This window comes from Neoarius graeffei, chromosome 3 (genome assembly GCF_027579695.1).
Source record: "Neoarius graeffei isolate fNeoGra1 chromosome 3, fNeoGra1.pri, whole genome shotgun sequence".
Lineage (NCBI taxonomy): Eukaryota > Metazoa > Chordata > Actinopteri > Siluriformes > Ariidae > Neoarius > Neoarius graeffei.
The window spans coordinates 7,474,348-7,501,275 of NC_083571.1; the positions used below are offsets into that span (position 1 = coordinate 7,474,348).

The window sequence follows — 26,928 nt, forward strand, 5'->3', positions numbered from 1 at the left end:
CAATTATTATTTCAAATGTTGGCGATTTGGATTCTCAGCATGTCTTCCCATCTACACAAACAGAAAAAGTGCCAAAAATGAAAGAGAATTCGTTTAGTGTGTTACCAAAGGCTAGTCAGGCCCTATGCATTGATAGGCTAACAGAGGTTAACGTCATTTAATGTTCGCGAGCCTCTCATTAACGTGGACAAATATATTGATATCGTGTTTGAAATTGACGTTTTCGAATAACGACAGACTGCAATATTTACCTCTTATTTAAGATGTGGAGACGTGATAGTAGTCTATGGAATCAATTTTGTGCCAAAATGTTCATACAATACTTTTGAAATATATCAAACAAAAACGACAAATCAAAATACACAAAGAAAAAAAAATATGTCAATTTTTTTTAGACTGGCAAACAAATTATTCGTGTAATCGTGCAAAATATCAGTCTATTACTCACAGCGATTCCCCCGGAGGCTGTTGCGGCCATTCCCTACTCGGATTCTGGCGGACTGTTTGACGAGTGACCGATCCATTGACGGTAAACAAGGATGGAGTGGACTTCAGTGGCGACTATGATATTGAATTAATTCAACAAAGTGTAAATTCAGTATCATAGTCGTCACTGAAGTCCACTCCATCCTTGTTTACCGTCAATGGATCGATCACTCGTCAAACAGTCCGCCAGAATCCGAGTAGGGAATGGCTGAGCGTAGCTGTCAGTCAAACACAAGTTAGCCAATGGGAATGCATTCCTGGACAGCCCACCCACACGTGAAGTTTGTGCCAAAACTGCAAGCAAAAAGTCAGGGAGCGCAAACGAGAAAGCTGGAATCGCAACCAAAATAAATTACGTCAAACAAAACCGAGAAAGACGCGGAACAAAAATAAAAGGTTTCTGAAGAGTAATAGACTGATATTTTGCACGATTACACGAATAATTTGTTTGCCAGTCTAAAAAAATTGACATTTTTTTCTTTTTGTGTATTTTGATTTGTCGTTTTTGTTTGATATTTCAAAAGTATTGTATGAACATTTTGGCACAAAATTGATTCCATAGTAGTCCACCCTCCCGCTCTCTCCATTCAGTCAGCGAACGTCACACAGGAAGTGAACCCAAGCGGGTCATAGAAACTTGCGCAAGAGAAGAATGACTTTTTTTATTTGTAGGCTACGGAAACTTTTTTTTTTTTAAAGATATTTTTTCGGGCTTTTTCACCTTTATTGGATAGGACAGTGTAGAGACAGGACAGGAAATGATCAGGAGAGAGAGACAGGGAGGGATCGGGAAATGACCTCGGGTCGGAATCGAACCCGGGTCCCCGGATTTATGGTATGGCGCCTTAGCCACCTGAGCCACGACGCCCCCAGGCTACGGAAACTTTGAGGAACGAAATAAAAACCGGTATTAACCAGTTACCATTATTTTTAATAAGCGTTTCCAGGGTTTTTTCTAGAAAAATTTAGTATGAGGGCGCTCACCATGGCGAGGGAGCGAAGCGGGGGGGGGGGGGATGGTGCTGGTTGTCCCCCCCGCCGTGCAAAGCCTTTGAAAAATGCTCCAATGGGACATTCTGAGGCTATCTGAGAGGGAAATTGTAGCAAATTGTCTGTCAACATTGAAAAAGAAAGAAGTAATCTTCTTCTGCCCCGGACAGTCTTTGGCTTTCTTCCGCTTCGTGCCGCGGGATGACATCTTTAAATGCCCAAGTGTCAACAAAAACAACTCGCGAACTACTTCTGTCAAAAGCTCCCGCGCCGGTGGGTGAAAGGTCATTCAGTCTCGAGAAATCTCGCTCTACAAGTCAGCTGACCTTGTATGTAACCCATGTCAAATCTTGCGAGAGCAGCCGCGACAACTAAACAACATGGCGCCTCAGTCTGGAAAACGCCAATTCGGATTGTTTTTGCACCGTCTGGCGGTGTATCTACTATGATTGGAATATTTTTGGAGCAATTATAACATATTTGATGATCAGACACATTGTCACATGGTGTTGCTGGGATGTTTTCACGGAGTCGGTAAGGGGGCGCACGCCGAGAGTAAGAGGGCGCAGCGCCCCTGTTCCCCCGTTTAGATAAAAGCCTGCGTTTCTGTTCCGGAACATAAAAAATAATAAAGTTTCTGGTTTCGTATCTGTTCCATGTGAAATAGAAAAAGTTCCCGGTTTTCGTTTTCGTTCCTTGAACCGGTTCAAAGCCCTGATACAATCCCTGCAGATTAAATAACATTCCTGGTTAACTTTACAGGTGGTTTTCAACAACACATTTTAAATATTGTCACGTTAGTGATTAATAACAGTTGAGTTGAAATAAGACTATTTTTATTCAACAAAGATGCGGCACAAACTGCAAAAACAATTCTTGAAAATTGCAACAAAGGCAGAGGTCTCAAACGTAGCCGGTCAGCGGCGGCAAACCGCCGTCTGTAGTAGGATTTGCCGCCGTCTTATTTTTCACGGAGTAAAAAAAATATTTTTGTTTATACACATCTGTACAAAACGGAGCAGCACGTGACGTGAAACTAAGTTTCGTTCAACTAAATAATGGCCAGGGTTCCTGCTGGCGCTGGTCACAGATGAACATAATCCATCAGTGATGAAGAGAAAATTACTAGCAGTCGTCATGGTGACGAATGTGTCTCATCATTATCATGAGTCATCTTTTATAGGAATCCGTCCGTTTGCTGAAATCCAACCCCAGTGAAGAGACTTTAGGAAGCCGGAGTGTAGACAACGAGCGCGTGCTTGTGACCAATAAAAATCGACTACACAATGACCACCAAGCTTTTGACCAATCACAGTGCGTTTTAAAGTGCTGATGACACGTTTTTGACATCTTTGGCGATATTTTATAACATAAAAAGTAATTCCCGATGATCCATATATTAATTCACAAAGGCGCCTATTTTACAAGTTATGATAAAAAACGCGGCTATTTGGGCAAATTTGACGGGGCTGCAGCACCCAGGAGACAAAAGAGGAGGAGGAGCTATATGACGTCAGCGAAAGAACCTTCCTCCTCACTTACCAGTTTGTTGTTGATGTGAGAGGCGTTCAGTTTATCATTATTAGATTTATTATACATTATTATATACAGTTGTGTTCAAAAACGTGAGTAAAGCTCAAAATCCTTATAATAGTTTTTTATTTCCATGCATTGGGAACACTGCACATTATATTCTACATCAAAACATGAAGAAAAATGTATCAGTATTTTAATTACTTTACAGAAAATGAAGAAAAATGAACATTGGGCTGTTCAAGAAAATAGCAGTGTCTGCATTTTACATTACAAACTCCAAATATTTACTGTATAAACTGAAAAAATCTTAAGGGTTTAGTATTCCTGTGACTCACTAAACTAATATTTAGTTGTATAACCACGGTTTGTGAGAACTTCTGGCACCTGTGAACAGGTATTCCAGCCCAGGATGATTTGACAACATTCCACAATTCCTCTGCATTTCTTGGTTTTGCCTCAGAAACAGCATTTTTGACGTCACCCCACAAGTTTTCTATCGGATTAAGGTCCGGGGATTGGGCTGGCCACTCCATAACTTTCATTTTGTTGGTCTTGAACCCTGATGCTGCTCGCTTACTGGTGTGTTTGGGGTCGTTGTCTTGTTGAAACACCCATTTCAAGGGCATTTCCTCTTCGGCATAAGGCAACATGACCTCCTCAAGTATTTTGATATATGCAAACTGATCCATGATCCCTGGTATGCGATAAATAGGCCAGACACCACAGTAAGAGAAACATCCCCATATCCTGATGCTTGCACCACCATGCTTCACTGCCTTCAGAGTGTACTGTGGCTTGAATTCACTGTCTGGGGGTCGTCTGACAAACTGTCTGCGGCTCTTGGACCCAAAAAGAACAATTTTACTTTCATCAGTCCACAAAATGTTTCTCCATTTCTCTTTAGGCCAGTCAATGTGTTCTTTGGCAAATTGTATCCTCTTCAGCACGTCTTTTTTTAAACAGTGGAACTTTGCGGGAGCTTCTTGCCGATAGATTAGCTTCACACAGGCGTCTTCTAATTGTCACAGTACTCACAGGTAACTTCAGACCGTCTTTGATCACCCTGGAGCTGATCATTGGCTGAGTCTTTGCTATTCTGGCTATTCTTCGATCCATTCGAATGGTAGTCTTCCGTTTTCTTCCACGTCTCTCTGGCTTTGCTGTCCATTTTAAAGCACTGGAGATCATTTTAGCTGAGCGGCCCATCATTTTCTGCACTTCTTTACAGTATACGCTTTACCTCTCCAATCAACGTTTTAATCAAAGCACGCTGTTCTTCTGAACAATGTCTGGAACGACCCATGTTTCTCAGGTTTTCAGAGAGAAATGGATGTACAACATGTGCTGGCTTCATCCTTAAATTAGGACCACCTGACTGACATCTGGTTTTTCACAGAATGAATGATCTCACTAATTAAACTCCACACTGCTATTATTTTGAACACGCCCCTTTCACTTAATTATTCGATTACACAGACTCAGGAGCATGCATATCCTGAATGTCGGGTCTGTTGGTTTTCTATGACTCTACTACACCTACTGGTAAATTATTTGCCATGTAGTAATATAATTTCTACCAAAAACAGTGATTGATCTGGTTAGTCGTGTTGGACTGCTGTTATTTTGAACACAAGTATATATAGTTATTATGCCTTCGCGTTGTGTTGCTGGCTTTTGCTCCAAAACCCACAAGGATGGGGTAAGTTTATTCAAGTTTCCCAGAGATCCCGAGCTGCATGCGAAGTGGGTGAAGCAAGTCAGGCGCACTCGTGACGAGTCGGAGCCCTCACCAACGTCCGTCCTGTGCTCTGAACACTTCGATTTGGATTGTTTTGACACCCTTCCCAGCTTAAAGGAATCTCTTGGGTGTTCAGTTCAGCACAAACGTGTGCTGCTACCATCAGCAGTGCCTACAGTATTCCGGAGGGGGTCTACTAGTAGCTATGCTGGATCCAGCAGTCGCCTGGGACAAGCCGACTCCTCCAAACACAGTCCAACTGTCAGAACATGTGTTGAGAAACAACATAAGATAAAGGTACGTAGAGCTATAGAGTGCTCCGACATGATGCTAAAAATAGTAACCATGCAGTCTGCGCGGCCATCTTGGAAGTGACTCGCTCCAGAGCGCTCATAGAGTACACATCATAGAGTACACATTCATGATAATCATAAATGTAATCATAAAGTCGGCGTGATATCAGTCATGTATTTGCTTGTGAAAGCTTGTTTCTCAAAGCAAACACTGAGGGAAAGCTAACTGAGCCAGACAAGTAGGCTACAGATTGTCATTTGCTTACGCTGATGTAGGTTATCAAATATTTTGCTTCATTCAAGGATAAAACTAAGAAGCCATAAACTAGAAGTCGTGCCTGCCAATATTATCCTAAATGTATCACGGATCAGGCATAGTCGTAAGCTTATTACGTTAGCCGTTTGCATGCTCCATTAGGAACTATGTATTCAGTGTAGCATACGGCTTACATGATATAAGCAGTGTTTACACATGCAAGACAACAATACACAATATTAAAATATTGATTCCGTAACATTTTGAACAAATACGGGTTGACCTACCAATCCTTGTTATCCAACCTTGTGGTGTTCGTCAATGCTGGGCTGTCTGCCTGTCCGCTGTCCATCTCGGGGTCGGAGTCGCTCTCAGATTGCACAGTAACAGGTTCAAACCTGTACGGTTGGATGCACCCGTGTTCGTCATCACTAGATTCTTCCGATCTATCCCACTCAACACAATTCTAGACTCCCAGAAGAGGAAGAGCTAGAGAGTTCACCGGCGTTTTCATGCGCCATTTCCATTGAGTAGAACAGCCAGTGAACCGCAGCGTGTTCTTCCGCTGACGTCACAACATGGCCGCGAGCCACGGACCCAGTTTTCTTGCGTTGTGCAATTAAAAGTTGGATATTCGCGTAACAACAGCTTCCTTTCATGTAATTATAACAGAAATCTAACATGTTTGCCATGTTGTATAGTTTATTTAAGAAATTGCATAGAGTCATGTTCGTGTCATCAGCACTTTAATCGGCCTGGTGTGGAGCTGTAATCATCTCTGCGTGAACCAAACAGTGGTGCAGTCTAAACTGGCGATTTTTTTTTTTTGCAAGCTTCTTCAAGCACTGAAAATGATTTAAGTGCCGAAACAGCCATGGGGGAGACACACACCGAGCCCTTACTGTCCCCGAGCACATCAGGCAGCGTCAGTAATACAGGGGTTGGTCCAAAAAAAAAAAAAACCCTGCTAAACTAAAAGTGCCGTTAGCCAGCAAGCGACCGAAAGGGAGCTCCGTTTCTGGGCGAAAGCCCCCAGGGATTTTCACCCTCAAAAAACGTAAGAGACTATCACTACGTTCAGACTGCAACCTGAAACGACCCATATCCGATTTGTTGTGAAATCCGATTTTTTTGTTAGGCTGTTCACATTACCAATTATATGAGACTTGTATGCGATCTCCAATATGAACGGAAAACGACCCAAAAGTGTCCCGCATGCGCAAATTGACACGTAATAAGCACATCTACGTAATACGTAAACAAAAAAAAAAAAAAAGCGCACTCTTCAAGTTTGCAAGTAAAGCATGGAGATGAGGCGAGACCTGCCGATGTGGTTTTTGTGGCGGCGGCGGAACTCGCACAATAATCTGATTAATGTGGGCAGCAGACTAATGAGACCGAAGGTGTCAAATTACTGGAAATTTCCAGAACAATCTTATCTTGTAATACAGGATGGTTTAAGTTATAAATCAGTTATAGAAACTGTTTTATTTAATCAGGCTAACAGATCAACATCCAGGTCCCTACCAAATCCACCATTAGCTTGATCAATTCTATAAAAAAGTCTATTTAAATTCTGAAAACTGTACAAATGTTGTTGTTTTCCATCAAAGAGGCGGGATTAGCCAACGCAGAATAGTGACATTTGTCTCTTGTTGATGACGTGTAGGTTGCATGAATGCGACCTGTCCGGTCAGACTGCAGTCGCATGTGAAAATAACGGATATGCATCGGAATTAGGACCACATATCCAAGCGGCCTGGGTCGCATGTGGAAAAAAAATCAGATATGGGTCGTTTCAGGGTGCAGTCTGAACGTAGTCTAATGGAGCACTTGCATGTGATGTCACAGCTGATCCAGATTGTGACAGACGCCATCTTGTCGGTCAAATGCCATATTTCCGCCTTCTACTTCTACCTTTTCTTCTGGAAAACCCTACTACAATTCTACTACAACGGCTGCGGCTACAAGCTCTCCCTACCTGTGCACGTTTTTTATGTTTTTTGTGTGTATTTTTGCGTGTTGTTCGTCTGTACCGGACGACAAATATCCACTACAACCGTATGGACTTACTGGACATTGGTTTCCAGCAGAAAATGACGGTTTGTAGCGATTTCCATCGCATGCACAACATTCCGGACGAGATAGCGAGACCAGCGGGGTCTCCGTGGATTGTTATCAGGTCTGGCAGGCGAAGGAGGCGGCGCCGGGAGAGGAAGCAAAAGCGAGGCTGCAGAGCCGGCCTGTTGACTAAGCTCAGAAAACAGCCACTCAAACCTCCACTGCTAAGCCTCTACCTCTCCAACGCCAGATCCATGGTAAACAAGACGGACGATTTGGAATTACAGCTGGAATTACCTTATTCTATTCTATAATCAGCTGGTCAGTGCTATACTCAATACTTAAGTGACTTACCCGTCCAATGAGGATTGTTATTTTCTTGTTTACGAGATGCCACATCTGAGGGCGGCTGACAAATCCTGAATTTCTGTAAAGATAACTGTCCAGAGATTTATAAGCACTTTCACTGAACAGCGAGGGAAAGTTAATGAGGTAATTATACACGTCTGGGTATTCCGCTGGCAGTTCCATATCCACTGACACGGTCGTGAAAACTCCGTCCGGTAAGCCATAAGGGTCAATAATCTGTAGATCGTTTATTTTAGACATACAGTGGTGCTTGAAAGTTTGTGAACCCTTTAGAATTTTCTATATTTCTGCATAAATATGACCTAAAACATCATCAGATTTTCACACAAGTCTTAAAAGTAGATAAAGAGAACCCAGTTAAACAAATGAGACAAAAATATTATACTTGGTCATTTATTTATTGAGGAAAATGATCCAATATTACATATCTGTGAGTGGCAAAAGTATGTGAACCTTTGCTTTCAGTATCTGGTGTGACCCCCTTGTGCAGCAATAACTGCAACTAAACGTTTCCGGTAACTGTTGATCAGTCCTGCACACCGGCTTGGAGGAATTTTAGCCCATTCCTCCATACAGAACAGCTTCAACTCTGGGATGTTGGTGGGTTTCCTCACATGAACTGCTCGCTTCAGGTCCTTCCACAACATTTCTATTGGATTAAGGTCAGGACTTTGACTTGGCCATTCCAAAACATTCACTTTATTCTTCTTTAACCATTCTTTGGTAGAACGACTTGTGTGCTTAGGGTCGTTGTCCTGCTGCATGACGCACCTTCTCTTGAGATTCAGTTCATGGACAGATGTCCTGACATTTTCCTTTAGAATTCGCTGGTATAATTCAGAATTCATTGTTCTATCAATGATGGCAAGCCGTCCTGGCCCAGATGCAGCAAAACAGGCCCAAACCATGATACTACCACCCCCATGTTTCACAGATGGGATAAGGTTCTTATGCTGGAATGCAGTGTTTTCCTTTCTCCAAACATAATGCTTCTCATTTAAACTAAAAAGTTCTATTTTGGTCTCATCCGTCCACAAAACATTTTTCCAATAACCTTCTGGCTTGTCCACATGAGCTTTACCAAACTGCAGACGAGAAGCAATGTTATTTTTGGAGAGCAGTGGCTTTCTTCCTGCAACCCTGCCATGCACACCATTGTTGTTCAGTGTTCTCCTGATGGTGGACTCATGAACATTAACATTAGCCAATGTGAGAGAGGCCTTCAGTTGCTTAGAAGTTACTCTGGGGTCCTTTGTGACCTCGCCGACTATTACACGCCTTGCTCTTGGAGTGATCTTTGTTGGTCGACCACTCCTGGCGAGGGTAACAATGGTCTTGAATTTCCTCCATTTGTACACAATCTGTCTGACTGTGGATTGGTGGAGTCCAAACTCTTTAGAGATGGTTTTGTAACCTTTTCCAGCCTGATGAGCATCAACAACACTTTTTCTGAAGTCCTCAGAAATCTCCTTTGTTCGTGCCATGATACACTTCCACAAACATGTGTTGTGAAGATCAGACTTTGATAGATCCCCATTCTTTAAATAAAACAGGGTGCCCACTCACACCTGATTGTCATCCCATTGATTGAAAACACCTGACTCTAATTTCACCTTCAAATTAACTGCTAATCCTAGAGGTTCACATACTTTTGCCACTCACAGATATGGAATATCAGATCATTTTCCTCAATAAATAAATGACCAAGAATAATATTTTTGTCTCATTTGTTTAACTGGGTTCTCTTTATCTTCTTTTAGGACTTGTGTGAAAATCTGATGATGTTTTAGGTCATATTTATGCAGAAATATAGAAAATTCTAAAGGGTTCACAAACTTTCAAGCACCACTGTATATCTAGTTATCTGTTCATTAGAAAAATGAGCCGTGTAGTCCGTCGGTTGAAATTTATCCATTCTGTACACAAGTGCAGCAGTATTCAGCGGTGTTTTTGACCGACAAGATGGCGGCTGTGTACTTTCCGGTCACGTGACTGCAAGATCTCTATAGAAAACAACTGACTTGGATGTCATCTGGGATTTTGAATGCTGTAATATAATAATGTAGCTTAGAATGTGTCTTTATGATCTTAAATGAGAAAGATGTGAATGAGAAGTTATATTTTATTAATTTTACTAGTGACATTATTAAGTCAACAGACATGTGCCTCAGTTTCCTGAAACATATAGCTGTTGATAATAATAAAAAAGTCAGAAACTGAAGTGAACGACAAATTTAAAAAGAGCAGTGCAAAAATCAGTAATAAAGATGTCATAACCTGTGAATGTGTGTGGGTGATAATATTTCTTGCAGGGTTTTTTCTAGAAAAATTTAGTATGAGGGCGCTCACCATGGTGCCGGTTGTCCCCCCCCTCTCCGCCGTGCGAAGCCTTTGAAAAATTGAGGCTCCAATGGGACATTCTGAGGCTGTCTGAGAGGGAAATTGTAACAAATTGTCTGTCAACATTGAAAAAGAAAGAAGTAATCATCTTCTGCCCCGGACAGTCTTTGGCTTTCTTCCGCTTCGTGCCGCGGGATGACATATTTAAATGCCCAAGTGTCAACAAAAACAACTCGCAAACTACTTCTGTCAAAAGCTCCCGCGCCGGTGGGTGAAAGGTCATTCAGTCTCGAGAAATCTCGCTCTACAAGTCAGCTGACCTTGTATGCAACCCATGTCAAATCTCGGGAGAGCAGCCGCGACAAGTAAACAACTAAACACCATGGCGCCTCAGTCTGGAAAACGCCAATTCGGATTGTTTTTGCACCGTCTGGCGGTGTATCTACTATGATTGGAATATTTTTGGAGCAATTATAACGCATTTGATGATCAGACACATTGTCATGTAGTGTTGCTGGGATGTTTTCACGGAGTCGGTAAGGGGGCGCACGCCGAGTGTAAGAGGGCGCAGCGCCCCTGTTCCCCCGTTTAGACGAAAGCCTGTCTCGTATGCCAATCACCATTAAAAAAAAAATACAAGCCTCAGGAAAACTGGACTGAGCCCCGGTCTGTTCAATAACTTGAATAGGAACAGAACCTGTTTTGTTGTTTACAGTAAATTGGAAACTCCTCCCCAAAAGCCTTGAAACGGTCTCAGATAAACCCAGTTTTCCATTTTTCTCGCCTATGGTTCATGGTGAAGGGCTTCAGCCTTTTTAGGCCCACTTTACACGGGGACGGTCTGAAACAAAAACGCAACAGTCCGTTTTCGTTCTCACTTTTTTCCGCGTCTACACGACCGTTTTCAAGGAGGAAATCTGCGTCTATACGGTGACGCATAAACGTGTGGAATTCAATTGGATGTGCATGCCAGGCGGCTAGGTGGTGCTGTGAAAGACCTCCGCTATGTCTGCACGCATGCGCAACGTCTTCCGTCTTGTCTGATCTGCACATCTGCGCCGCGAAAACTTTGACTACTCTGGCTATGGTAAGTAAGAAAGTAAGTAAAAAAGTAAGAGCGTACTATACCCGCCTCTGTTCATTAACGGTATATGTGCAGATTCGGTATAGATGTTCGAAGGACTCCTGGACGTTTATTAAAGCTGCCAGAGCAGCTTGAAGGTCCGTTGGATCGATGTAATCAGACATGCTCTTACTTTTTTACTTCCCGGGCTGGCATGTACAGTATATGACATATGTATGACGTAAACGCGTACCCGACGTGAGCAGATCCGAGCAGAGTTTCGCGTATTGGGTAGTTTAGACGGATATGCAACGGGGGCTGTTTTTAACTTATCCACTCTGGAAGGCGTTTTCAATTTTTCCCATTTTTCAGCCTCGGAAACGCCGTCCCCGTGTAGACGAAAGGCACTTCCGATAAAATATTTAGTCGTTTTTACCCGACAGCGTCCTCGTGTAAACGGGCCCTTAATTGTACCCTCCTATTCTCTGCCTCGTACCCTTTTATTCCACTAAACTTTGAGACCGCTGCAAAAGGGCAACACAATACAGAGCTGCTCAGAGCTCAAATCAATAAAGTGCAGCTCAACACTGAGAAAGACATTTAGCCTAAATGAGAAAAGTGCTCTTTCATGAAATTATTTTAAAAAATAGATCTCCAAGCTATTAACCTGACTACTGAGAACCACTGGAACATTCACAATAGAGAGAGAGATTGAGGGAGAGAAGAGAGAGATCTGCAAAACATCATTTTCCTCTTTGCACACTTTTGAACTGAGTGTTTTCAGGCTCTGCCTCTCAGATGTGTAGAATTCCGGTACTGCCTTCTCTGTAAAATGTCTGCGACCAGGCAACTCATGTTTGGGATCGGTGCGTTTAGTAATTTTTGGAAGCCTGGTTTTTCCACTATACTAATTGGGATCATGTCTTCGGCAATGATGTTAGTGATTGCGTCCGTTATAGCTCTCCATCTCTGACTCGGTTTCTCATATGGAGTGGCTTTGGAGAACGAGGCCGCTAGGGTCATTTGTTTAGCTCGTGGGCAAGTAGTTCGGAGTTTAAGAGACTCTTCATACTGTACCGGGTGAGTTTCAGGTGATGGAGCATATTTGTAGTGCTGCTGCCTTTCATGATGACAGGGGGTTTTTTTGCACACTTTACAAACTGGCATTTGCTGTTCCATGTCCTCCTCGCGATATCCAAAAAAAAAATGCCAGATGACTGACCCCTTACGAGTTCTTTTAGGAACCAGTTCGTCCGCTTCCATTTTTAATTTGTCGCTGAAATTGACAGAGCTTACACGGTAGCCCATGCAGCACCAGCGATTCCACTAACTGAGTAAACCGAAACTAGAAAATCTTCCCGCCGGCAGTGTTGCCAGATACTGCTGACGTTTTCCAGCCCAAAATATGTTCAAAACCCGCCAAAATGCACTTAAAACCGCCTAATTCGGCGGGAAACCGCCCAATCTGGCAACACAACCGAAACTAGAAAATCTTCCCGGAAGTTCCTTTCAGCACCGAGATGTCGCCCGGGATTGGTTGGCGAGTGCGTGACGTTTTTTTTTTTTACCCTTAGGCAGCCGCTCACGTTACTGCCTGAGGGACAGGGAGAAAACCACCGGGAAAGGTTTTAAACGAACGCAACAAACACAAGTCGGAAGATGACCATAAAATACTCAATAGTTACGATATAATAATTTTATGTATCGCACACAGAATTTTCAGCGATATATCAAGTATATTCGATATATCACACAGCCCTAAATCCAATCGATCAATCATGAAAAATAATGAGTGTCAAGTTTTTATTTTTGCTGAGTATATTATGATCCTCTGCCAAGTCAAGACCCAGAGGAAAACGCTGAAACGTGCGGCTTCGACCCCGATGCGTTAAAGCCGTCTGTTTAAAGATTATACAACGGATCTGGCCTCATTAGCACCGATTGAATAACCCGAGACCAGCGTGAACTCTCGTTCTACAAACCTCATGGACAACAAATGAAGACTTAAGAGCCTAGATGCCTATAAAGTTCTGTGTGTCTGGCTGGTAGTCTTCTCACCAAACGATTAAAAGGTCACGAGTGCTTCTTCACACTCGTGTAAACCACTCAAGCGTCAGTTAAGTCCTTACGATGCATGTTCTTGAACCACAGCATTCTCTGGACAGTTCGTCCGTTTTTAATCATTTTGGGAATAATTCTCTATCACGAGTAGCGTTATTACCGCAATTATATCCCGCACACAAAGAAAGCACAACTTTTATTCATCACACACTTGTGAAATTCCTCTCTGCATTTAACCCATCCGAAGCAGTGAAAACACACACGTGAGCAATGAGCACACACGCATACCCAGAGCAGTGGGCAGCCATGCTAACACGGAGCAGTTGGGAGTTTGGTGCCTCGCTCAAGCATACCTCAGCCCAAGGCCGTCCCATATGAGCCTAACCGCATGTCTTTGGACTGTGGAGGAAACCCATGCAGACACCGGGAGAACATGCAAAACTCTGCACAGAAAGGCCCTCGCCGGCCGCTGGGCTCAAACCCAGAACATTCTCGCTGTGAGGAGAAAGTGCTAACCACTACACCACTGTGCCGCCCATACCTATATTTAATAATAAATTTATTTATGTATGCTATTGGCTAGTTCGTCACCTCATCATTAAAACCATGGTACTTTTTGTGATTAATAATAATAATCCAGCCACTGGGGATGCATAAGCGTACTCTTGGTGCCGGTCCCAAGCCTGGATGAATTGGAGAGTGTTGCGTCAGGAAGGGCATCCGGCGTAAAACTGTGCCAAATCTAACATGCGGAATGAAAAGAGAAAATGAAGCTAAGAGAGATGAGACTGAGATGGTATGGGCACATCCTGAGAAGAGATGCAGAGCATGTTGGAAGGAGAACGTTGAGGACGGAGCTGCCAGGCACGCGAAAACGAGGAAGGCCAGAGAGAGGACATGAAAGTGGCAGGTGTGGTAGAGAAGGATGCGGAAGACAGGGAGCAATGGAGACTAATCAGGAGCAGCCAGAAGAAGATCTCATCTCATATCATCTGTAGCCGCTTTATCCTGTTCTACAGGGTCGCAGGCACGCTGGAGCCTATCCCAGCTGACTACGGGCGAGAAGCGGGGTACACCCTGGACAAGTCGCCAGGTCATCACAGAGACAAACAACCATTCACACTCACATTCACACCTACGGCCAATTTAGAGTCACCAGTTAACCTAACCTGCATGTCTTTGGACTGTGGGGGAAACCCATGTGGAGAACATGCAAACTCCGCACAGAAAGGGGCTCGAACCCGGTGTCACGGTCTGAATTGACCAGGTAAATTTAAACTGTCGCAGCCACGGTCTAACCTTACCACAGTATAAATTTACCAACTTGGTATAATTGGGCCTAGTCTGAATTTACCAGCCTAACATGAGATTTATGTTCATGTTCAAATTATTTACACTTTATCTTGATTTGTTTAAGTAAGACGCCTCATGATTATAATAATTTAGTTAGTTATTCTCTCAAATTTACCAACTTGGTATAATTAGACTGCTGTCATTGGGCCTAGTCAGAATTTACCAGCCCAATATGACAGGAGATTTATGATCATACTTGATCCACAAATAAATTTTCACTTTATCTTGATGAATGAATGAATGAATGAATGACCCGTGTTTTAGTTCCAGTTTATGCACTAATGGCCCTTTTCCACTACCCTTTTTCAGCTCACTTCAGCCCGACACGGCTCGCGTTTCGACTACCTCAGAGCAGCACGACTCAGCTCGCTACAGCCTTAAGGCCAATTTATGCTGACAACCCAGTCCTCGCAGATAGCGTCGCAGACAGTGTCTGCGTCGCCCCCCCACCTTCGCAGACGCTCTGCACGCACCTCCCAAAAATTGTGACCACCGCAGAAGCCTCACAGACAGCGCCGCAGACAAGAGGGCTCTGATTGGCCCACTCTACATCCGCTGTACACGCACTTCCGCTTCCCTACTTTCCCGGTTTGGTTTGTTTTCACGACCGCCATTTTTAAAAACACGAGCGAAGTTGGAGCAGCACGAAGAGCGGTTGATCGAGGAAGTGAGGAAGTACGTACATCTATACGACTCCAGTTCTAGTCATTATAAGTAACCGGAGGATAAACACTCCACTAACCACACCCACCAACTACTCCTAGTGATTTCGCGACTTCGCGCCCCCTTGCGTTGTGGCGATGAATAACATCACGCACGCCTATTACTCCCCGCTCAACGATAAATTACAACTGTCTGCGAAAAGCTATCTGCGAAAGCCTTGTCGCAAGAGTAGGCCTGAAGCGAGCCAAACCGAGCCAAGTGAGGCTGGGGGCGTGAGCAGACACTCCCCTGTGCACTGATTGGTGAGGAGGAGTGTCCTCACATGCCCACACACGCCCCGCGAGCACGCTGGGATCTGTAAACACCGTAAACCCGGAAGAAGAAGAATTACGAATTACGAGAATTTCTGAAGCCTTATGCGCCTCGCCTCATCTATACGCTCTTGCCAGTATCTGTTGGTGTTGTCGGTGACAACAAGCCACAGCACCAAGACCAGCAACACTAACGACTCCATGTCCTCCATGTTTATTGTTTACTCTCCGGGTCGTGAGACTACCGCTTAAAAGGTCACTGATGTCACTGTTTGCGCCGCCTAACGACATCACGTGACGTCCACCCACTTTCTCTATCTCCACCCAATGTGTCCACCCACTTCCAGCCAGCACGGTTCAGCGCGGTTGTAGTCGAAATGCAACTCCAACAGCCCCACTCAGCACGGCACGGCTCAGCCCAAATCAGCCGCGTTGGTAGTGGAAAAGCGGCATAAGTAGGCTGATCAGGACCAGCCAGCAGCCAGGAACGATGAACTTTATCTTCATGAATATTGATTTGTTTAAGTACATCCAGTTTGTAGGAAGAAGGTAAGTTGGGTCATCTTTCTTTTGAAAATGGCGAATCGCTGGTCTCGTGCCTCTTCGGACTGCGCGTTTTGCTGATCTTCATTTTGGATTGTTTCCTCATCCATATTCAACAGCTTGTCTACGGATAATCAAATCTCACAACTGTAGTCACAATTCGCGCTCTATTAGTCCGCTCGGTACAAAATCGCAGCAAGAAATGGGCAATTCCATGTAAATGTCAACCTCACCATGCAAAAATAAAGCAACATGTAATACATCAAAACCACTCCCAGAGATCTCACCTAGGCCTGTATTTTACAGATGTGAATAAGTTGAACCAATTTGTAACCAACCTAATATGTCACTGTCAGTCTTTCTTTCTTATAATGTAAAACCCAAGCTAAAATCAACTTTGATCATGTACAATTCTATATTATTGCCACAAGCCACAGAAATGTATGCTAAAATCCACAAAACAGCAAAACAATAGCCATCCTAAATATTATTTAAGAACTTTGATAGTTTTAGCTGATATTTAGAGAGTTTTTCAAAGGGTTATGGTGGTTAAATTGCTGATTTTCTAAACATATGCCATGTCTATTTCAGACGCGTCACATCCATAACGGAATTTCGTCACATCCATAACGCTGACCTTTCCTTCCGAAACTCTGCATGAAATACAAAATATTTTAAACAAAGATTTTTTTAATATTCACCTTGGACCCCTCTATCAAACGGATATCTCCATTTCGACATTAGGTTTACAATTTCACAGAGTTTGATAAAAATGTACAGCCACCCAAGAAAAGTGATACTTTTTCTGTCGCATCCATAACGCATCTTTTATTGGCGTTTTCTGGCATGCCCTAGATGTACTATGGGAATTGTTCTTGTTCTATCACTTCTCCAGTATGGTACAGCCTTAAAATATGCAACACCTGTTTAAATACTGGGAGACGATAAAACATGCACTGGGTCATTTGTTGCCATTTTGAGTTCAAGTGTCACGTCCGTAACGCTGGAATTGCTCTTATGGTAAATTTATACCAGCGCACAATCAGACCGTGACACCGGACCTTCTAACCACTACACCACCGTGCCGCCCAAGAAGATGATTGTTATTATTCCACATGGCAGACTTCCGGTTTGGAAAATAAGCATGACGTCACGTAAAACCATGGAGGAAACCAGAGAACCCTGAGGAAGCAGGACAGGCAAAACAGGACCCTGAGGTCAGAATTCATTTTTAAGACTGCGCATGCGCAAAACAGTTAACATCATCCTCATCAAGTGTCCTGTTTATTGAACAGTAATTTTGTGAAGGTTAAAAATATTTTTTAAAAAAAGACATTTTTAGGGTTAATAATAATAATAATAATAAATCTGTAAAATGTTATCGTGAACAAACCTGTGCGCGAGAGCACCGTGTGGAATGAGCGTCGCTGAGGCGGCGGGTTTCCGGCAGCGCTTTAGCGACACAAGCGCTGCTTTCTGGCCGCACTGGAGACCCGCGCGCGCTCGGCTCGTGCTGCTCTGTTGGAAATCATGGAGGAAGAGACGCGGAGCGGAGAGCAGCGCAGCGCGCGCGACGGCGAAATCAACCCGAGCGGTGTTTGTGGAGTGAACTCACCTCCTCCTCCTCCTCAGCGCAATGAAACTCCCGCAGGAGAGCAAATAAAATAATAACACCTCCCGGTTTAACGGCCTCCGAGCCGCCCACACACTCGGGCTGCGCGTGCAGTGTTGGGTGAAATGAAGCGGGTTCGAATCCCCGAGCCGCAGCGCAGCTTCTCCTCAACTCCAACTCACAAGTTCATCCAAACTTCCAGCTCCGCCTCTCTCCCAAACCCAACCTCTCATCTGCTCCGCTCTGCTCTGCAAATATCGCGAGATTTCACGAGAGCCAAGCAACGCCCCCTTACACTCCCCCCACCCCCTTTTTTTCCTCCACTTCTTTTTTTTTTTTTAAATCAGCCTTAAAGTGCATATCCTGGACCAATTTCTTTTTTTTTTTTAATATGAAAGTAGGTCCCTTTTTAGTGCAGCATGGTGGTGTAGTGGTTAGAAGGTCCGGGTTCAAGCCCCTTTCTGTGCAGTTTGCATGTTGTCCGCGTGGGTTTCCTCCGGGTGCTCCGGTTTCCCCCACAGTCCAAAGACATGCAGGTTAGGTTAACTGGTGACTCTAAATTGACCGTAGGTGTGAATGAGAGTGTGAATGGTTGTCTGTGTCTATTGCCGCTTTTCCACTCCCAACGCAGCTGAGTTGATCTCAGTGAACAGTGATCTCAGTGAGCTTTTAAGCGGTAGTCTCACGACCCGGATAGTAAACAATAAACATGGAGGACATGGAGTCATTAGTGTTGCTGGTCTTGGTGCTGTGGCTTGTTGTCACCGACAACGCCAACAGATACTGGCAAGAGCGTATAGATGAGGCAAGGCGCATAAGGCTTCAGAAATTCTCGTAATTCGTAATTCTTCTTCTTCCGGGTTTACGGTGTTTACAGATCCCAGCGTGCTCGCGGGGCGTGTGTGGGCATGTGAGGACACTCCTCTTCACCAATCAGTGCACAGGGGAGTGTCTGCTCACGCCCCTAGCCCCACTCGGCTCGGTTTGGCTCGCTTCAGCCCCACTCCAAAACCGTGCGAGTTTTGGGTGCTAAGCAGGGCTGAAGCGAGCTGAGTCGTGCTGCTCTGAGGTAGTAGAAACGCGAGCCATGTCAGGCTGAAGTGAGCTGAAAAAGGGTAGTGGAAAAGGGCCATATGTGTCAGCCCTGTGATGACCTGGCGACTTGTCCAGGGTGAACCCCGCCTTTCGCCCGTAGTCAGCTGGGATAGGCTCCAGCTTGCCTGCGACCCTGTAGAACAGGATAAAGCGGCTACAGATGATGAGATGAGATGTCCCTTTACACACTCATCCAAAAGGGTAATTTTGCACAAGGCCATCTGTCTAGAGCAGAAAAAAATAAAACAACAAAACGCGTCTGGAAAAATCCCAAGCAAGTCTGGAACCAGATTCGTGACGTGACCTGCGGAAGCGCCAGCAGGCTGCGCGAGATTTGCATGGTTTCAGTGCACAGCCTGTATAGACCAAGTTTAGCAGCTAGTGATTTTGCATTGAAATATGGAATTGCCGCCTGAGCGCAATGTGGGAAACGATGAGTACTAATCCCATCATGATTGGTGTTGCTACACCGTCCGCCGAGACATCTGTTAACCAGGGCCGTAGCCAGCATTTTAAAATCACTGAGGTCCGTGATGCGCACACAAAGCTCGCGCCGAAAAATTTTCGACATACTTAAATGAGAGGGTGAATTACACGTCACACAAGAGATCTATTCCTGAAATTACTTTTAATGGTGTTTGAACTGAATATCATCAGTTTTGAAAAATAATCATGTATGTGGCAAGAGTAAGAATAATTTAAGCTTGTTTAATGGTCTGATCTGGCCCAAGCAATGAGGACAAAAGATACCCTAACCATGTAGCCTATGGAACTATTAACAATCTGGCATCCGTTACACTGACACAAAAAAAATTCTGGGAAAAAAATCAGTATACACCACCATGTTTGAATAAAGAGTAGGGGTAACTTTAAACTTGTTGAACAGTTTGCCTTATCAATTGTGTACGTGTGTGTGTGTGTGTGTGTGTATCACAAGGCAAAGTTATCCAAGGCAAACATAAGTTGAAACTTTCCACTCTATTGCTTTGGCTTATCGAATGATTTATTTTTAAAATCACAAACAAGGCAGGCTACAACTGCGCTGCTTCAAAAATGTAAATTGAACAGCTTCATGAAAGTGCACTGATGGTTACCATGAAAAAACGTGTCTCCTGCACTGGGTTCCTCCCCCGAGTCGCGCGCTCATTCGTTTTTGTGTTCTTGGTCTCAGAGCCACATGCACGAAACAGACACAGAAAACAGAATCAACGTTTTACATAATTAACAATGCACTTTTTACAGAGACATTTTAATGGTATTCTTTATTTTTTATCCAGTTGAATATTTAGCGTACAAATGTATTTTCAGCTCTTAAAAATGACCGAGGTCCGGACCCCGGGAGCCTCATAGCTGGCTACGGCCATGCTGTTAACCGTTTTAATAATTATGTGATAACGTTGAAGAAATTTGCAGAAAACCACCAGGTTGTATTCTCATAAACAAACCAGCGCTGACGTAGGATTCAGAGGGAGGCGTCCCACACGCGACGTCACGAAAATCAATGTTTGCCGGGAAATCCAAATGCCAAGTTTTTTCAGAGGCAGACCAATTCGCCTCAAATGGCTTGATTTCAACTGAATTTTTCTGGTATTGCGCAAGGGAAAAAAATTGCACAAAATGCAGAATGTGACAGATATTTGACCAAAGTTTAATATAAAATAAGAGAATTACATTGATCTCGCTCCTGAATTTACCCATGATATGCACTTTGTCACATACATCAATCTCACTTACAATCCAGATTTCCATTCAGTCCCGTATTATTTAACGTATACACCACGATTAACAACAGAAATAGTCATGAAGCAGCTTTACAGAAATCCTAAAGCACATTCACACAGCCACAGCATCACTTTCATTTATAAACACCTTCAGACCTCAAGAATGGCACAGGAATAGTTTTAAGTGTTAACAATAAATCCATCCATCCATTATCTGTAACCGCTTATCCTGTCCTACAGGGTCGGAGGCAAGCTGGAGCCGACCCCAGCTGGCGAGAGGCGGGGTACACCCTGGACAAATCGGCAGGTCATCACAGGGCTGACACAGAGACAAACAACCATTCACATTCACACCTACGGTCAATTTAGAGCCACCAGTTAACCTAACCTGCATGTCTTTGGACTGTAGGGGAAACCGGAGCACCCAGGGGAAACCCACGCAGACAGCATGCAAACTCCACATATAAAGGCCGTCACCGGCCGCTGGGCTCGAACCCAGGACCTTCTTGCTGTGAGGCGACAGTGCTAACCACTACACCACCGTGCCGCCCTTAACAATAAATCTCTCTCTCTAGCCACTTTATCCTGTTCTACAGGGTCGCAGGCAAGCTGGAGCCTATCCCAGCTGACTACGGGCGAAAGGCTGGGTACACCCTGGACAAGTCGCCAGGTCATCACACGGCTGACACATAGACACAGACAACCATTCACACTCACATTCACACCTACGGTCAATTTAGAGTCACCAGTTAACCTAACCTGCATGTCTTTGGACTGTGGGGGAAACCGGAGCACCCGGAGGAAACGCACGCGGACACGGGGAGAACATGCAAACTCCGTACAGAAAGGCCCTCACCGGCCGCGGGGCTCGAACCCGGACCTTCTTGCTGTGAGGCGACAGCGCTAACCACTACACCACCGTGCCGCCAACAATAAATCTAATATAGTAATTTTTACGATTAAAGCAATTCATTTAGGTAGCAGTCTGAGTGAACGACGTTGACGTCCGTGACATCACAGCAGGAAGTCTATCGGTCTCATCGCCATTTCCGCTATACTAAAACACAGAGCTGACTGCAAGTCCGATCCTCCATTTTGAGCTAATTTATCACCATGCCTCGTAGACATACCAGCAACATGACAGAAGGTGGATTTACGTTGCATTCATGGCCCAAGAATGTTCAAACTGTAAAGGTTTGGACACGTTTTGCAGAAGTTCACAGACACATTGGGCGCCTATGAAATGGTCTCTGCTCTGCTCTGCACATTTTACTGAAGACTCGTACGAGACCTCTGATCTGCTGAGGAGTGTTGGCTATAAGCCCGTATTGAAAGAGGGTGCAGTACCAACAATTAAAGAAAAAGAAAACAAGAAAAGGAACGTATTTATTTTATATTATTTTTTAAAGTGAGTTCAGCTGCACCAGTCGATCCTCCCGGAGTGAGCCGAGGGTTGTTGGTAAAACCCAGGACGGAACGGGACATGACATATCACTCGGACAGTGACCTCGCCAAGGTTGTTGCTAAAAACAGTGATGTCCCGTCCTGGGTTTTAGTAATTGCCTGAGCTGAGCAGTAATGGCGGAGTACACAGTACAGAGAGAATGAGTGGAGCAGCTGTCTGATTTCTAAATTGGATATCGCTGCCATCTGACCCTTACATGGAAGAAGCAAATGAACGGAGAACTGAACGAACAACTGAAAGTCAGATTGTTTCAAAACAATCAGTCACAAGATCGGCCTTCAAGAAGCGAGAACACAGACGGGTAAGTTCCGACTCTCATTTGGATACAAAACAATAAAAACAACACGTTGTTTACCTGCATTTAGATTAATCCATGTAACTTGTATTGTGTGTTTAAGTTAGCGGTATAAGATTATTTAATTTGCTTCAGAATGTGATTGTCTCAGTTCATCTGATTATTTAATTAGCCTTTTACGTTTTATCAGTGAAAATGCATGCATGTACATGTATGTTGCATGAGTTATAACACCCATCCTGTTTTAATGAGAGTCAACCCACAATCAATGAAGTCAAATCAGTCTTAGTTGAGCAAGTCGGTAACGCTATTTCTTACTTTCACCATAAATTTTTATTTATATGACTTTGGTCTATAGCCGTCAAAGGCCTCGGCCTTAAAACCGGTTACCGCAGTGATGTCATGCGCTCAGGGCTTGCTGGCTCAGCGGGGCAGCTCGAATGCCAACTTTGCGGTCGATTTTAACTCTCAAAAATTTATATATTTTTATTCCCATTTATGCATCATACAAGAGTCAAGGATGGAAGTACTATCCACTCAGAAATTTATTTAAAAATAAAGGTTCTGCGTATCTGCTTTAAATCCTTATAAAACACTTTCCTGAGAGGAACCAGACTCTAAAGGGAGCTCATCCTGTTTGCTCTTCTCAGGACTGTGAATCCTAAATATTGTCAGGATCAAATCAAGTCAAAGTCCCTCTCGCATCAGAATCTGGTCTTCCCAGGCAGTCTCCTGTCCCAGTACTAACCAGTGGTGGGTTTCCCGAAAGCCTCTTAACGCTAAGAGCAGCTTAACTAGGAGAGAGAGTGTTCATTGTGCTGCTCGCTCTACCATTTAACGATTATCTTTGTGCTGCGATGCTTTTGGGAAACTCAGGCTAGCTCTTTGAGGCGTATGGGTGCAGCACCAATCTCCGTTTCGTGATCAGAATGTGCTACGTCACGAGCGTCCACCATTATGGTGGATATACAAAGCAACTAGGACGGCAGCCGCTGAAAGCGTCTGTAAACAATGCTGAATTTTCTCACTATTACCACGATTTGAACGCTCGAGTGAAGATTCGATACAAAGAGAAGGTAGATATGTGTAGGTTTTGACCCATATTATTTTAAAAAGTCAGACTTTTCTAAACAGGCATGCAAACTGGTCAGGGGTGAAAAAGGTGAGAAGGGCGCACGGACACACGGCACGCGCGCAAAAGTACATTTCGTAGTCTACGTTACAAAAAAAATTGCAACCAGTATTAAGCAGGCAACATTCAACATCACTCATCACTTCCCTTTCAACTGTTGTGTGTACTAACTAGGTTTTATCTGGACAGGATGTTGTGTAATATACCATACCACATATACCATACGGTCAATTTGAAGATCGAGATGGTGATTTTGAATTAAAGAACAGGCGTGTACAATGGGCATTACATATTGGATTTTTTTTTAAAATAAAAAACTATAAGTTCATCTCGGCCTAAAAAATTTGGGCAGACGCTCCCGCACGGCACATGCCAGCAATTCCCCCCGTCCCCCTATGAAATGAGCAACAAGTAGGAGAATTATACACGGTATCATACCTAAAATTTTATCAGAAATATAGATACGATACTATGATTCTCCCCAACATACTACATTAGATAAGCTAACCTCATTTATAAAAGATACACACTTGTATATGACGTATATGTGATATATATGATGTATATTCATACATTGTTACTTTATGGAAATCTTCAGTAAGTTTGGTCTTTTCACATGGATTCACAAAGTTTAATATAAAATAAGAGAATTACATTGATCTCCCTCCTGAATTTACCCGTGATATGCACTTTGTCACATACATCAATCTCACTTACAATCCAGATTTCCATTCAGTCCCGTATTATTTAACGTATACACCACGATTAACAACAGGAATAGTCATGAAGCAGCTTTACAGAAATCCTAAAGCACATTCACACAGCCACGGCCTCACTTTCGTTTATAAACACCTTCAGACCTCAAGAATGGCACAGGAATAGTTTTAAGTGTTAACAATAAATCCATCCATCCATTATCTGTAGCCGCTTTATCCTGTCCTACAGGGTCACAGGCAAGCTGGAGCCTATCCCAGCTGACTACAGGCGAAAGGCGGGGTACACCCTGGACAAGTCGCCAGATCATCACAGGGCTGACACATAGACACAGACAACCATTCACACCTACGGTCAATTTAGACCCACCAATTATCCTCACCTGCATGCCTTTGGGAGAAACCAGAGCACCCGGAGGAAACCCACGCGGACAGCATGCAAACTCCACATAGAAAGGCCCTCGCCGGCCGCGAACCCAGGACCTTCTTGCTGTGAGGCGACAGTGCTAACCACTACACTATGCCACGGTCACAAGTACTGTTGTAACTACAGCCATATACAGCACAAAGATATGGAATAGCTAAAAGAATGCTTAAAGCAGTGGAAAAACAAAGAGAGTCGCGCACGCGTGACTATGTTTTGTCTGGAATGTCGCTCAAGCCTGCGTTTGTATCTCCGCCAACATGGCCGACATCCGGGTTTCTATTTTGCTTTGATGTCACTTACAAGTCAAGGATACAGCTATAGGGTTACGGTGGGGGGCTGGTCCTCTGGTAACTGCGAGAGTTTGACTTCCCCACTCGCATCTGTATTGCCGAGTGCCTTGCCAGACAGTAGTAGGTACCATTTTTTTGATGGTCTTTGGTATGACCCGACCACAAGTAAAACTTGCGATCTCCCAATTGAGAGGTGGACACGCTAACCACTAGGCCAACTTATGGTAATGTCAGGATCAGAGTACACAAATTCAACCTGACAAACTTGTAGCTTCAGATTATTGAGAACGTTGGGAACAATGAACAGGTCTTGTCAGAGGCAGACTGGCAATCTGTGCGTTCTGGAAAAGTCCAGAACCGCTGTCCGGTCTACGGCCGTCGGCCCTGTTCAATAACCAAAATTTTCAGTCTATCAACTAACAACAGGTGGCGCTAAGACGATAATTTATCCGTCAATCATTATTCCATAGGCATAAAGCCAACAAAGAAGAGTAACGTTAGTGTCTGTCAACAGAAAGATGGCAAGCAGAAAACGTAAGGAGAAAGGTGGATGGGAAAAGTTAAAACAAAAGAAAGTGAAGTCACTTGAAGAAGATGCTTCGAAATGTAGAAAGCTCACAGAGCTTTTTGGCAGCAGTGCAACTGCAAGCAGCAGCAGTAACGTTCATGTCACGTTATCACCGAGCGAGACTGAGAACCAGGTGGACATCCAACCTGACCAACCACATGCTGATGATGATAGTCATGATGAGGGGCAGGCAGCTGAGGGAATTTCACCGGAGGAGGAGGTACCGGTAAGTGACAACGACATAAAGCCATAGCATAAAACAGGTTATGTAAAGGCCACTCATAGACCCCTCTCATAGTAGGCCAATCTTCTACTGACTGGATTTGCGGTGTGATGATGAGAAATATGTGGTTTATTGCTGTCAAAACAAACACGTAACTACCAAGCAAGCCAATTATAAATAGATAGGCAAGCACAAATGGCCGCGATTTCATATGTTCACCTCTGCATAATTCATGCAGATTAGGCTCTTTACGTTCAAGAGAACCAAAGCTCTAGCCTATCATTAACCAAAAGTGTGAGGGGGAGAAGTGTTTTCCATCTCTCATCTCATCTCATTATCTCTAGCTGCTTTATCCTGTTCTACAGGGTCTCAGGCAAGCTGGAGCCTATCCCAGCTGACTACAGGCGAAAGGCGGGGTACACCCTGGACAAGTTGCCAGGTCATCACAGGGCTGACACATATGGCCCTTTTCCACTACCCTTTTTCAGCTCACTTTAACTCACTTCAGCCCGACACGGCTCACGTTTCGACTACCTCAGAGCAGCACGACTCAGCTCGCTTCAGCCCTACTCAGCACCCAAAACTCGTACGGTTTTGGAGTGGGGCTGAAGCGAGCCAAACCGAGCCGAGTGGGGCTAGGGGCGTGAGGAGACACTCCCCTGTGCACTGATTGGTGAGGAGGAGTGTCCTCACATGCCCACACACGCCCCGCGAGCACGCTGGGATCTGTAAACACCGTAAACCCGGAAGAAGAAGAATTACGAATTACGAGAATTTCTGGAGCCTTATGCGCCTCGCCTCATCTATACGCTCTTGCCAGTATCTGTTGGCGTTGTCGGTGACAACAAGCCACAGCACCAAGACCAGCAACACTAACGACTCCATGTCCTCCATGTTTATTGTTTACTCTCCGGGTCGTGAGACTACCGCTTAAAAGGTCACTGATGTCACTGTTTGCGCCACCTAACGACATCACGTGACGTCCACCCACTTTCGCTAACTCCACCCAATGTGTCCACCCACTTCCAGCCAGCACGGTTCAGCGCGGTTGTAGTCGAAATGCAACTCCAACAGCCCCGCTCAGCTCGACTCAGCCCAACTCAGCCGCGTTGGTAGTGGAAAAGTGGCAATAGACACAGACAACCATTCACACTCACATTCACACCTACGGTCAATTTAGAGTCACCAGTTAACCTAACCTGCATGTCTTTGGACTGAGGGGGAAACCGGAGCACCCGGAGGAAACCCACGCGGACACGGGGAGAACATGCAAACTCCGCACAGAAAGGCCCTCGCCGGCCACGGGGCTCGAACCCGGACCTTC

General features: G+C 44.3%; 1 protein-coding gene across 4 annotated transcripts in view; it reads right to left on the reverse strand.

Annotated features, from left to right (window-relative positions):
- Positions 1-17,882, reverse strand: part of sipa1l1 (signal-induced proliferation-associated 1 like 1) — a 213,688-nt gene extending 195,806 nt beyond the window's left edge. For 3 of the 4 annotated variants that reach the window (XM_060916331.1, XM_060916330.1, XM_060916327.1), the window contains exon 1: positions 17,457-17,882. The gene's annotated coding sequence lies outside the window, so the exon portion shown is untranslated. The remainder of the gene's footprint in view (positions 1-17,456) is intronic. The other variant, XM_060916328.1, reaches the window with a different exon arrangement.
- Positions 17,883-26,928: the final 9,046 nt, after the last annotated feature.